At 36.2% G+C, this 11,992-nt stretch overlaps 1 long non-coding RNA gene across 1 annotated transcript; it reads left to right on the forward strand.

Moving 5' to 3' along the window:
• Nucleotides 1-918: 918 nt before the first annotated feature.
• Nucleotides 919-11,325, forward strand: LOC122345815. The gene is made up of 4 exons (XR_006251037.1): nt 919-1,711; nt 8,578-8,615; nt 8,704-8,751; nt 9,489-11,325. It is a non-coding gene; the product is annotated as an uncharacterized LOC122345815 (long non-coding RNA).
• Nucleotides 11,326-11,992: the final 667 nt, after the last annotated feature.

An 11,992-nucleotide genomic window follows, 5' to 3' on the forward strand; every position in this document is an offset into this window, starting at 1 on the left:
CACTCTTCGTGTGAAATTGATTCACTGGTCTATGAAGTTTTCTGCCCCCATGTTCTGAATTTGCGATCAATTTAAATGCAATTATTAGACAGAGTCATGGAGACTGAAGTCTCTGCACTCTGACTGAAGTTTTCAAACCGCTGGGTGTTTCTCAATCATACAAGCAAAATGATCCCCCTGACCTTACCCCACCCCTAAACCTGCATGAATACGACACCAACCAATCAGTAACAACGCCCCGATTTGGTAACGCCCATTACCTTGACCACGGAGCCCCATTACTGGACTCATGCAATAAAAGGATTGTATCTGAATCTTTGAAATTTTCCTACTGAAAACCTTCATGATTTTAGTCTAGAGGCCTGTTCTTACCAAAGACGATAACTATAATAATAAAAATATTATTAAAAAAATAAACCCTTTTTTCATAAGACAACACTTGTCAATCTCTGTTCACACCGATCTGTGAAATCTGTAAAAACACTATTACAAACCAGGCAAGTAATTCATAATATCACTTTGTAAAAGGCATTGTTTTTTTCAGATTTTTTCCCCATCTGATTAATAATAAAAAACCGCCGTAAAATTACTGTAACTTATTTACAGTTAAGTACAAAAATGTCAAACATTTACATGCAGCTGCTTTTGGCCCATTTTGAAGTCATGAAAGGGAACTTAGTTTAGTTTAGCCACTTTCTGTGCGTGTGCATCGGATGTGTGCCCTCAGAAAACCGGATATCAGAAGTTTTTACTTATATAGTCTAAAATGCTTGATTTCAGTGCAATAGATGGGATAATCAAAACCAAACAGCTGTTTTTTAGCAGAGTATACAAACTGTAAAGACAGCCCTTTCCTGGAGAAGGGGGCGGAGAGAAGCAGCAGCTCATTTCCATTTAAAGAGACAGCGTCTTTCTGCTTCCATTCAAAATAGGCATTTTAATAAACGATTGGTGGGGTATTTTGAGATGAAACTTCACAGACACATACTGGGGACACCTGATCAACTGCAAAGGTTTCCAAACAGGCTGCTAACTAAAGTAGAGCTTTTGTTAAATAAAACGTGGAATTGCTTTAATTACATTTTTAAATTAGGATTCTTTTTTATGAAGTGTTACTTTGTTCCACACACAAGTCAGTCACATCGAGAGATTTTTAGTGTGCCGCTGCGCCTGTAATGAGATACAGATGCTTGTGCCAAACTACCTGTGCCCCGGCCGCCCACCGCATCTCCTCTCCGAGCATCTCTTCAAATCCCGAAATCAGCCAAATGACTCTGGGGGGTCCAGACTTCAACTGTGAGCATTAGCCTTTGAATAAACAATTACCGAAGCGCGGCCTCCACAGCCTTTCTGGACAATGATGGCGCGATAATGATGCTCCATGCTTCCATGCCATTTCCTAGTATTTCAACAGCGCCACATCCTCTCCAGCAATCCCTGTTTCCATGCCAACCGCATCCTCCGTCCTCCTGCCTGCAACTCCGCAGAACAATAAACACAAAAAGGGCTGATTATGGATTTCATAGCCATCACACCTGTATTGATCCTGTTTGTCTTTTTGAAGTGATGGAAGATGATAATGTACGGCGACTCGGACGGCGTGTCCTCCGCCTGAGCCTGCGTGTCGGTGATGGAGGTGTCCCGTTGAAGCTTTGATGCAAGATCTTGACAGCCGTAGTGACCGGCGCATTGATCGAGTCATTAACAGGAGGTAATACATTTGCTTTCCTTTGTGAAGCCCTCTTTCTTTATGCCTCCGCACTCTCGATTTTCCTTGTTCACACACACAGACCTAAAGAATATGATCATATCAGACCTGCCTATTGTGTCGGGGCCTTTGGTTAGTATTGAGCGGAAGCATTACGCGGTTGAGTGGAGAAGGCATGGTACGTAAAAAAAAAAAAAATTAAATAAATCTTGGGCTTTCCTTCAGCCTTATTGCAGTTATTGCATTTGACAGGACAGTGACCACATAACTCAATCTTGTCAACACTCAAATTGAAGGCCCTGAAGGAGTATGTGTTGCTATTGACCTGTGTTCTCCGTGCCTTCAGACTTATGAAATGGTACAAGTCCAACCTGAAGGCACGAATTGCATGCTTCAGATGTTTATTTCTTCTTCAGGTCTCGATCAAATCTGTAGACGAAAGCAGACCTTTATGCCACGGGTTTCGTAGAGTCTCGCTAATCGTTACTGATGTGCAAATTTGATCTCTCATTATCTGCTTGTCAGAAAAGGCCCGTCCGTCTTTGATCGTCTGCGTCTGTGGTGCAGCGTGAGAGATGCTTTTGATTAGTTCGAGGTCTGAGAGCATTGAGGGAGAGGACCGTTCTGACCCGCACGGATCTGCTTTAAAGGTATAGGTCGCTTGAAACCAAAAATGTAGTTATTGTAGTTATTTGTGCCTTTTTTAATGTTCCTTTCTTCGTATAGCTCAAGTGAAGATCTGCAAAATGATCATGATTTATGTTGTCAAGCTCTAAAAATTACACAAAAAACACCATAAAGGTAATAAATTAGTAGTAAATATGACTTGTACGGTATATATAAAAAATGTTTTAACTAATCAATAACTTTATTTATTATTGTAGTCTTACCTAAATATTAAAATATATATATTTTTATATTCTGAGCTGTATTTTTATGTTTTAGTAACATAATAATTTTATATATATTTTTTTATATTTCTATTTAGCTTTAATTTGTTATTTCAGTTATACGTGCAGTAAATACAGTCCATATTTAAGTCCAGTATATACTATATTATAGTATATCGTTTATTTAAATAGATTTATCTGTCATTTTATTTTATTTATTTTGATATCATTTTATTTAGATTGTCAAATATCAATGCATCATCGGATTGTAATTCTTTCACTCAAAAAACGCTTTGTACTTTTTTGTCCACTTTTCAAACCCTTTTATATTTGCTTCATATGAAGTTTGGTTTGAAATCATTTTGGTTTATAACTCTTTAACAAAGATTTTAACCCTCTCCACAGGAAAATGAGTCTTTATTGTTAGTTTGGTGTTTTCTGAGCTTTTTAGTTACTATTTACTTAGACCTTATATTAGTTTTAGGGCTGCCAAAGTTAACGTGCCGTAAGTATCATTTCGAAATGTTTATCAGCGTTAAATTTCTCAATCTGTTGTTATTGCTGTCTAGTGGCATTTTCATGTTTAATGAAGGCACAGTCTTATTTTTGTTTCAGTTAATGAAAAGTTTTTTATTTAGCATAATCTGTAATAAAGCTGCTTGTAAGTACGAACCATCATCGTCAGTTGTTGTTGTGTTTAAAATAGCTGCTTCCTACCAATTCATTACGTGTTTCGTAGAGGGTAGAAAATAACATTAGGATGAGTAAATGCTGACAAAAATGTTCATTTTCCGGTAAACTATTCCTTTATCGCTTTTAACTTTGCAATAATTGGATTGCTAGGAGGAATTACTTCAAACACTGCTCGCCAAACGTGGTGCTAAAGGGATGTTAGAGTTTTTCAAACTCGGCTTTATGTGCTGCTTCAACATTCTGTCAGAACACCTGGCAACCGCAGCTGCTAAACTAAACAGACACGGCCCAGTAACCCCTCAGAGAGAGAGAGAGAGAGAGAGAGAGAGAGCTGCTTCACAGAACACTGTGTCCCTGCTGAACACCTTCATTTCTGCACTTCTGTGACAAACTCTTGAGAATGAAATTAGCCTTCGGGGACAAAGGCTCTCCCAGATTAGTATTTTCATGTTCTTTTGACGATACCGCGATGGATCAGAGCTACCCAGTCAAGAAGAGGCTCTATCATCACTGCCCTATTCAGAGATGAAGGGAAGTTTCATTGAATTGTAGGATCACAAACCCATTTAATACTTTCACTTTTAGTTCTGTACAAATAATTCTGCTTCTTTAATTAGTAGGTCAACGCGGCTCGACATACTAAGATCCCGTACACTGTTTTACAGTTGCTTTACGTCAAACATCTGCTAATTGAATTAGTTAAGTGTAAATTCGCTTGTTCAGTCTACTGTAACAGATTGCTTGTGCGCTTTGGAAGCATAGGTGATTTACCGAGATCAGCTGTGCAGAAAGATATGGTGAGAACGAAAGAAAGGGTGCAATGTAAGCTGATCATAAGTGACAATAAAAACATATGAACAAAACCACAGGAACATGTCAAACTCAGCAAAATTAGGAAGTGTATGCCTTTAAGTTCACATGAATTGTTATTTCTCAAATAATGTGTATTGATGCAAGTCTTTGTTGGTAATCAAGAAGTTTTTTTTTTTTTGCGCACGGCTAAAACCCCGGGTTATCGTTCTTATTTGCATATTTGCGGCGTCAACAGTTGTAACATAAATCCGTAGGTCATGACCACCTTTTTTCCTGATGAATGGACTTAAAAAGGTAAGAATAAAACAGTCTCTTCTTCACTACAAAGTGTTTTCCACCATCATTTGACATTTTCCCTCCAACCCCCGTAATGTTGATTAGCTATGCAAGGCGCTGTGTTTCTGTGACTGACAAACAACGTAAATATGACGCAGGCGATTGTTGTGTATTGATAATCATGCAGCTGTAAGAAACCAGTGCTGGGTAATTACTGTACAAAAGTAATTAATTACTAGCTGCTAATTGCGTCTCCGGTGTAATTAGAATTAGATTAATTACTCTCTAAAAAAGTGTTGCATTACTTAATACTAATTATTTTCTGAATATCAACCTCGGTCAGTTAATTAATCCACGACCATAGACATGCTCTTTTAATTCTTTCAGATAAATAAGATAAAATTGCCTAAATCGTTCTTGAACTGACCAAAGGGAGATGGTTACACTTAAAAAAAAAAAAAACAAGAAACGGTTCAACATTAGATGTAAAATAGTTTTATATAGAATTCTAGAATCATGTACAATGTATATATATATATATATATATATATATATATATATATATATATATATATATATATATATATATATATATATATATATATATATATAGTATATACAGTAACTGTAATTAATTACAGAAAAACTTTCAAAATCCTGGCTAAAATATGGTGCTAACCTGCTACTCATTTAAAATGTTACTAAATAAACTAAATAAAAACATAGTCTACCTTTACCGGGGGTTAAAAGTGTGGTTAAGTGGAGTGTGAATCTGCTTGTATTGACCCAACCTGTTATTTTGCACTTGGCATGTATAATGTGTAATTTTGCTCATTTTTGATGCAATCCTGAATAGACCATGAGAGAGTACACATGTTTAAGCAAGTTTGTGAGCGCTTTTATAAACAACAGACCTTTAGGAAATCACAGCCTAAGTTCGCAGGTTCACAGCATGGTAATATTGATGTATTATTTGAGTTTGTGCTCCGTCCTGGTGAGACTTTAAAGCTGATGATTTCTCAACATCACAGCTGGAGACTTCCTTTGAGCCAAAGGGTGAAGTGCCTCAAACCTCCTTCTTTTTTTTTTTGCAAAAGAGTGAGAACAAAACAACCTGTCTTGAGAGTTTTGCGCCATCAACATTGAGGGCAATACCGCATCTAAATGGTCTCTACGTGTACGTTTACTTTGTTTAGCATACAGTGTTCAGAGGGTTTTGTGATGAATATTACTTGCTGAGATAGATATGATCTTAAATGTTTGAGAGGAAAGGTTTTCGATAAATGCATACAAACCATGTAAAGCCTGGCATATGAAATAAATTAATAGATTAAATATGATACAATAGACTTAGAGTGACATTAAAGCCTTTTAGATGCCTCCATCAGCACAAAAGCGATCAGCTCTATCGTTTTCAGTGAGTTGATCTCAAGAAATTGATTCCTGGGACCAAACTCTTGTGTAAGAGTGGCATTATTAGTTCTGTGTTGGCCGTGTAAAAAGTCGGCCCCACCAAACAAATGAATGGGAATCGTTCATTTTGCGGACTCAGCTCTCCAGAGTGAATTGGTCTGTAAGGTTTGTCCCATGCCAGTGTGTGAGCAGAATCTTAAGGAAGAGGCGTTCTGGGAATGTAATTTTCTCTTCCAGATGGTCCAGTTTGCTGCGGGAGGAACCTCTGTGTTGTTTACTCCCATTAGTCTTTCTGGCGCCACGTCAATCTGAGGAACACCTTCATTTTTTACAAAAATGTGATTGCACAAGTGTACGTATCTATTGCAAGCAGCACTGGGTTCAAATCTGGACATAGGCCATGATTTCTAAGATATTAAAGTACAGTCTTAAGTTCTGAAATGTGATGTTTAATGATGTTTTTAAAGAAGGCATTTTTTGAGGTTTAATACAAATAGCAGTATTTCGAAACTCGCCAAGTAGGATATAGGCCAAAAATATGAGCTTTTCTGCTTTTAAAATGTTTGGAAATCCTTATTCTTTGGACTTCTATGCAGTGATTTTCAGGGCTTTTTTAAATTGACCACCACTTGTCTTGCTTATATATAAGTCTATAATCAGAGTAAACCACAAAAATGATGTACTGAATTAAAATAAGCACTTTAACAAACAAACAAACCAACATGAGCTTTGCATGTCTGCTCTTAAAGCACTTGAAAATCCTTGTCCAATAGACTTCCAGTAATATACAGTTATTTTCAGGGCTGGTCTGCTTTTTCAAATTGACCACCACTTGTCTTGCCTATATTGCCTATATTCGAAGTCTGTAATCAGAATAAACCACACAAATTATTCCAGTTGATCCAGAAATTTGTAAAAGTCTACGGGGTAAGACGCTGCACTATTTTCAAACGTACACAACAGGGCTCATGTTAACCATCTTTCTTTAGGAAATTATATTACATTTTTACTCCTGTAAGGACGATGTAGAGCCAGTGAACACAATAATGTTTACAAAATGAACACAAGAAGAACTTAAAAGGTCTGTTTAGATAGATAGAGAGAAGTCAACTGAAATTATGTGTAATGCATAACCAGAGGTTCATTCGTCAAGTGTACAGCGAAAATACATTTTGTACCGAATTAAAATAAGCACTTTAACAAACAAAACATGAGCTTTGTCATTATTATTTTTAGCAGGAGCGTGAATGCTTGTTTGTAAGATTTGATATTAATATTCAGGGACTCTCACTAGAACTTTACACCACTTGGTCTATTTTTCCAACGTTAAAGCTTACTATTTTTGTGGAAATCAAAGTTGGGCTCCAGTGATTTATAACTTATAGTTTGTACTGGAAACTCTGGAAATTGCGGCGAAAGAAATCCGGGAACTCATTGGATTGAAAAAGCGCCATGTCTGAAGGAGAACATTTTGTGCTGTGAAAGGACCAGTTGAACGCAATATGGAACGACAGAATGTCTGCGTCGTTTGGAGCCCAAAAGAGGGTAATGTTGTGGAAAGTGCCCCCTGGTTTCTCTTTTATCCGGCATTACAAACATTTGGGGGATTGAAAAAAACTCCCCCCAAAAAAACGCATCCATACTTCCCCCCTCCTTGTTTGTCAGCGTAATTCTGAACACCTTCCATCAATATCTGCCAGTAAAGAAGAGTGTTGGTGGAGCTGAGCTCTTTACCTGCGGGCAGCTGCCGGAATAATTAGAACATGTCCTCTCCTCTTCATTTCTCTCTCCACTTCCTGTGTGAGCCAGGGATTTGCAAACTGCTAGCAGAAGCAGCTGTGGAGCACAGACGCTGACAACATGGCAGTCTGATAGAGGTGGAATAATTTTACTTGGTTAACTGGAGGCTTGAAGTTGTCAAGGGCCTCATTAGAGGACGGCTATGCCTTCTTGGCCAAGCGCATTTTCTGCACGCTGCACTTCTGAGCAGGAGTGGAAATACGAGGTTGAAGATGCAGCTGGTTTTGCTCTGATTTTGCCGTGGACGTGACCAGGAATCAGAATTTTGGTTTACTAGGACTTCATGCTTGAATTAGGCCATATTACACGTGCTATGTTCTGTCTGTGAAATTTACTAGCAATATCTGAATGAAATCTGTTAAATTAAATCCCATTGTTTTTCTGAGTAGAGTAGTAGTAGGTCAGTCATAAATCAAAATAACAAAATTAAAATGAAAACTTTATAATAATAATAATAATAATAAATAAATTCTACTATAAAAACAAACAATGCTAAAATAACACTGCAAATGAAAATGCAGATTGTTTTATAAGCATTTTTTTAATATTTTGCTTAAATCTATAGCATTTCAGAAATCTGTTTATGAAGCTTCTTGTAATGCATATCGGCCATTCCTAAAAGATCACTCTCTAAATATAAATGTAGCAGTGCAGTTATTTTTTGACAAGAAGAAACATCCTGATTCATTTTTGGAAACAACTTTGAGATTTGATGGAAAGCTGTGAAAGCATATTCCTGCAGTAAGTGATATTTTTCATTAATGTATGGTTTGTCATATGTCTTGAGGTAGAATATGAAATGATATGTGGCAAAGCTCAGTTTTGTACAGAACGTGATCCTGTTGCCATTTTTCTTTGGATTTAGAAGAAGTTCTGTGTGCATCTCAGACCTCAGCTCACAATGACAAATTGAATTATTCCATCAACTTGAAATTGCCTACTGAAATATTAATCAAGGTGAATCTTGAATCTCTTGTTTCTTAGGGGGAGAACAATGGCTTGGCGAGATGTTCTTGATCCTGGTAAGTTAAAAATCATTTGGGTTTAAAAAGTTCAAAGGAATTAAAATTCAGAGATCGTTCACTAAACATGCATGGCTTTGTATTTCAGAAGTTGATTTTAGAAGACTTGGAATGCAGCGGATAAACAGATTTTATGGTATTTGTTTCTCATTTGTCATTATAGCAAATATATTTGCTATAATAGCAAAAATTTTATTTTTTTATTTCCAGGTCAATAAATATTTTTAAATATTCACTACTGAGCTACAATAAGTACATTTGCTTACTGAGATATTAACAAATACGCTTCAGAATTCGTTTCAGAATTAACGCATCTATAACCCAATAAACCCACACTATACCCAATACACTAATTTAGAATAATTAATTTTACATGAAATAACCTTCAAAAATGTGAACAAGTAATTAATTTATTTATGCTTTAACTTGAGTTTTTTCCCTCAATTAAGAGATTAATCGACAGAATGAAATCATCTAATAATCATTTGTTATCAAATCATATTTGTCTTGAGGGCCTAACGAAACTGCAACCTCTCTCCAAACCCCCAAACATTTTGTGTCGTCTTGAAACTTGAGATTGTGTTAATTACTCTTACTGTTTCGATAGGAAATGATAAAGTGAACTAAACTTTTAAAGTAGTGTGAAAACAAACAGGATCATAGTGTGAAAGAAATATCAATTGAAATATCTGAAATCTGAAAAAGAGGTCAGAATTGAGGAATCTGTAATAATTTTCCCCCTTCATAAATTCTCTTCTGGACCATCTCTTTGTACATAGTTTTGTGTTTTTTTGGAGCCCCCTACAAATATCACTTTAGACATGCATTTGTTGCTGCCGTTAAAGCAATTTACCTTTTCCTCATTCTTACCAGCTGACCAAAGTTACTCCCAGAACAGACTTTTGGTGGGAAGCCTGGGAACGAAACAGAAGCCATTCGCCTCATTAGAAGTCAGCGTGCCATCTAAATAATTTGGAAACTGAAATTTCAAGGTAAAATACATCGCAGCAAATGAACTCATCTATCTCCAAATATCTTGTGCACTCCGTTCACGTAAATCTTTCATTAGCCAGATAAGAAAACGAAAAGGGGGTGGAAAATCCAACTCTAACATTAATTCCCATGTTCTGTAGTTAGCAGCTGTGCGTGATTAGAGCCGAGTGTGTCGTGCCCTCTTGACCCTCCTTGTTTTTAGACGAATTAACGGCGACACGCCTCTGTGCCTGCTTTACTCATCATCTTCATTCAAGCTCACCGCTCTCCCAGCCTGTCCTGCGGTAGCGTAATAATGATTTACATGAGTGAGTTATCAGTATGTGAGGATTAAATGACACATGCTGTAGAGAGTTTTATTGGCAAGGAGATAAAATCAGTGAGGATAATGTAGTTTGGACATGAAATGTGCCAGAATTAGCCGTACAAAATAAGACACGGCAGAGTGGACTGTCAAAATGCCATGAAATGACTGATATTTACACACATTTGGGATTTGGGCTTTTTCTCAAAGATAAACTTTGCTAATTAGGGGCTGGGAAAGTTTTGTAAATGCTTTAGAAAAGAATCGCTGGTACAATAAGTTTACAATGTGGGTACACAAATATGCACTAATTCTTGCTTAACTAACGCACAAGTAATCGCAAGTAAATGGACTAAACCATTTATCACTACTACATCAGCAGGGGTCGTCGCTAGTGAGGTGAAAAGGGTGACATAGGGCCCAGATGTCTGGCGGCCCATAATCGCCTGCTGGCCATAGGGGACACCGGGACATTCCATTCGAGTTATTAAGCGCTGTTTTTAAACTACATCACATGCTAAACTGCATAAAACAAGCTGATGCTGTATGAAAATGAGGACCATGGTTTTACTTCTTATGACCACCATCTTAATACTAGTCAGTTAAACTCTGAATACTTCTTTCTTTTTAGATTTTTAGTTTGAATGACTTTTTATTGACGCGAACTGTTAATTCAGTAAGGGCCTGATTAAAGAAAGATATCGGTGTCTTAAATAAATTAGGTGTTCTTAAAGGGAGATATACCGAAAAAAATGAATATTGTCAACATTTACTTGACATTAAGTCTTTCCAAACCTGTTTGAATTTCTTTCTCCTGTGGAACACAATTTGAGAGACATTTTGAAAATTTTTGTAGCATTCTACAAAATATCTTTAGTGTTCCACAAAAGAAAGTCATGAGGGTGAGGAAATGATGACAGAATTTATTAGCAGTAACTTTCCAGCAGTCTAGCTCGAAATCAATGCTTTGCTGTCAAGTGCTTTTCTGTGACAGAAATGCATTATGAAGTTTGTTGTATTTGCTGTGAACTCAGTAATATCTATCAGTATTCACTTCTGTCCTATTTATTTATTTTTTTCATTTATTTACTCCAGTTGAAGGCCCTATTACACATTAAAACATTCAAGGGGGAATTTGTGGGCTAGATGGGCTTGATATGTTGAATTTAATTTTGAGAATACGGCCCTGTATATCAGCAACTAATGAACATTACGTGATTCATAGATTAAGTAATAAATAAATGTGTCATGAAGTATTCGTTCCCTAATTACATAAATTCATACGTTAATTACCACAGTGGTCAAATCAACAATTTAATTAATTATTAGCTAATGATTTGCAAAGGTATCATTATGTTATGACTTCACTTGTTGAGGCACAGAACTATGAACTAATTGTTCAGTAATAAGTCATTGTGGTCATGGACTTTGTATTAGTTAAGTTAGTCATGTGCTTCAACGAGTAGAGTCAAAACAATAATGTCTTCGCAAATCATTAGCTAACGATCAATTAAAGGAAGTTAAAATAGATTAAGATTTGACCAATGGTGGCAAATAACACACAGATTTACACTATTTGTTAATATAGTGGTATTATGGAATTAATACACTATGACACGTTTAAATAATAACAAATTATTGATTACTCAATCTATGTATCACATAGAATGTTACGCAGCAGTTATTAATAAATATTTAAATACTTAATGAGTTATATATGAACACATGATTATTTGGACATTAGGTAAGCATGAATTAATGCATATTAGTGCCACCATATTATGCTCACCAATGTTGCATTGATCTGATAAAAAAAAAAGACAGAAAAACATGTAATACTGTGAAATATTGGTACAATTTAAAAAGAACCAATTTCTGTATATTTTGAAATGTGATTTATTCCAGTCTCCAGTGTCACACAATCCTTCATAAATAATTTGATTACGATGATCGTCTGCTCAAGAAACATTTCTTACGTTTATCAATTTTTAAACAATGCTTCATATTTTTTATTTTCGAAATTTCAAAAGAGCAGCATTTGAAATAATAAATCTTTCAGTGCAGTGAACCGCTGAACAGA

The sequence above is a fragment of the Puntigrus tetrazona genome, chromosome 5 (genome assembly GCF_018831695.1).
Source record: "Puntigrus tetrazona isolate hp1 chromosome 5, ASM1883169v1, whole genome shotgun sequence".
NCBI lineage: Eukaryota > Metazoa > Chordata > Actinopteri > Cypriniformes > Cyprinidae > Puntigrus > Puntigrus tetrazona.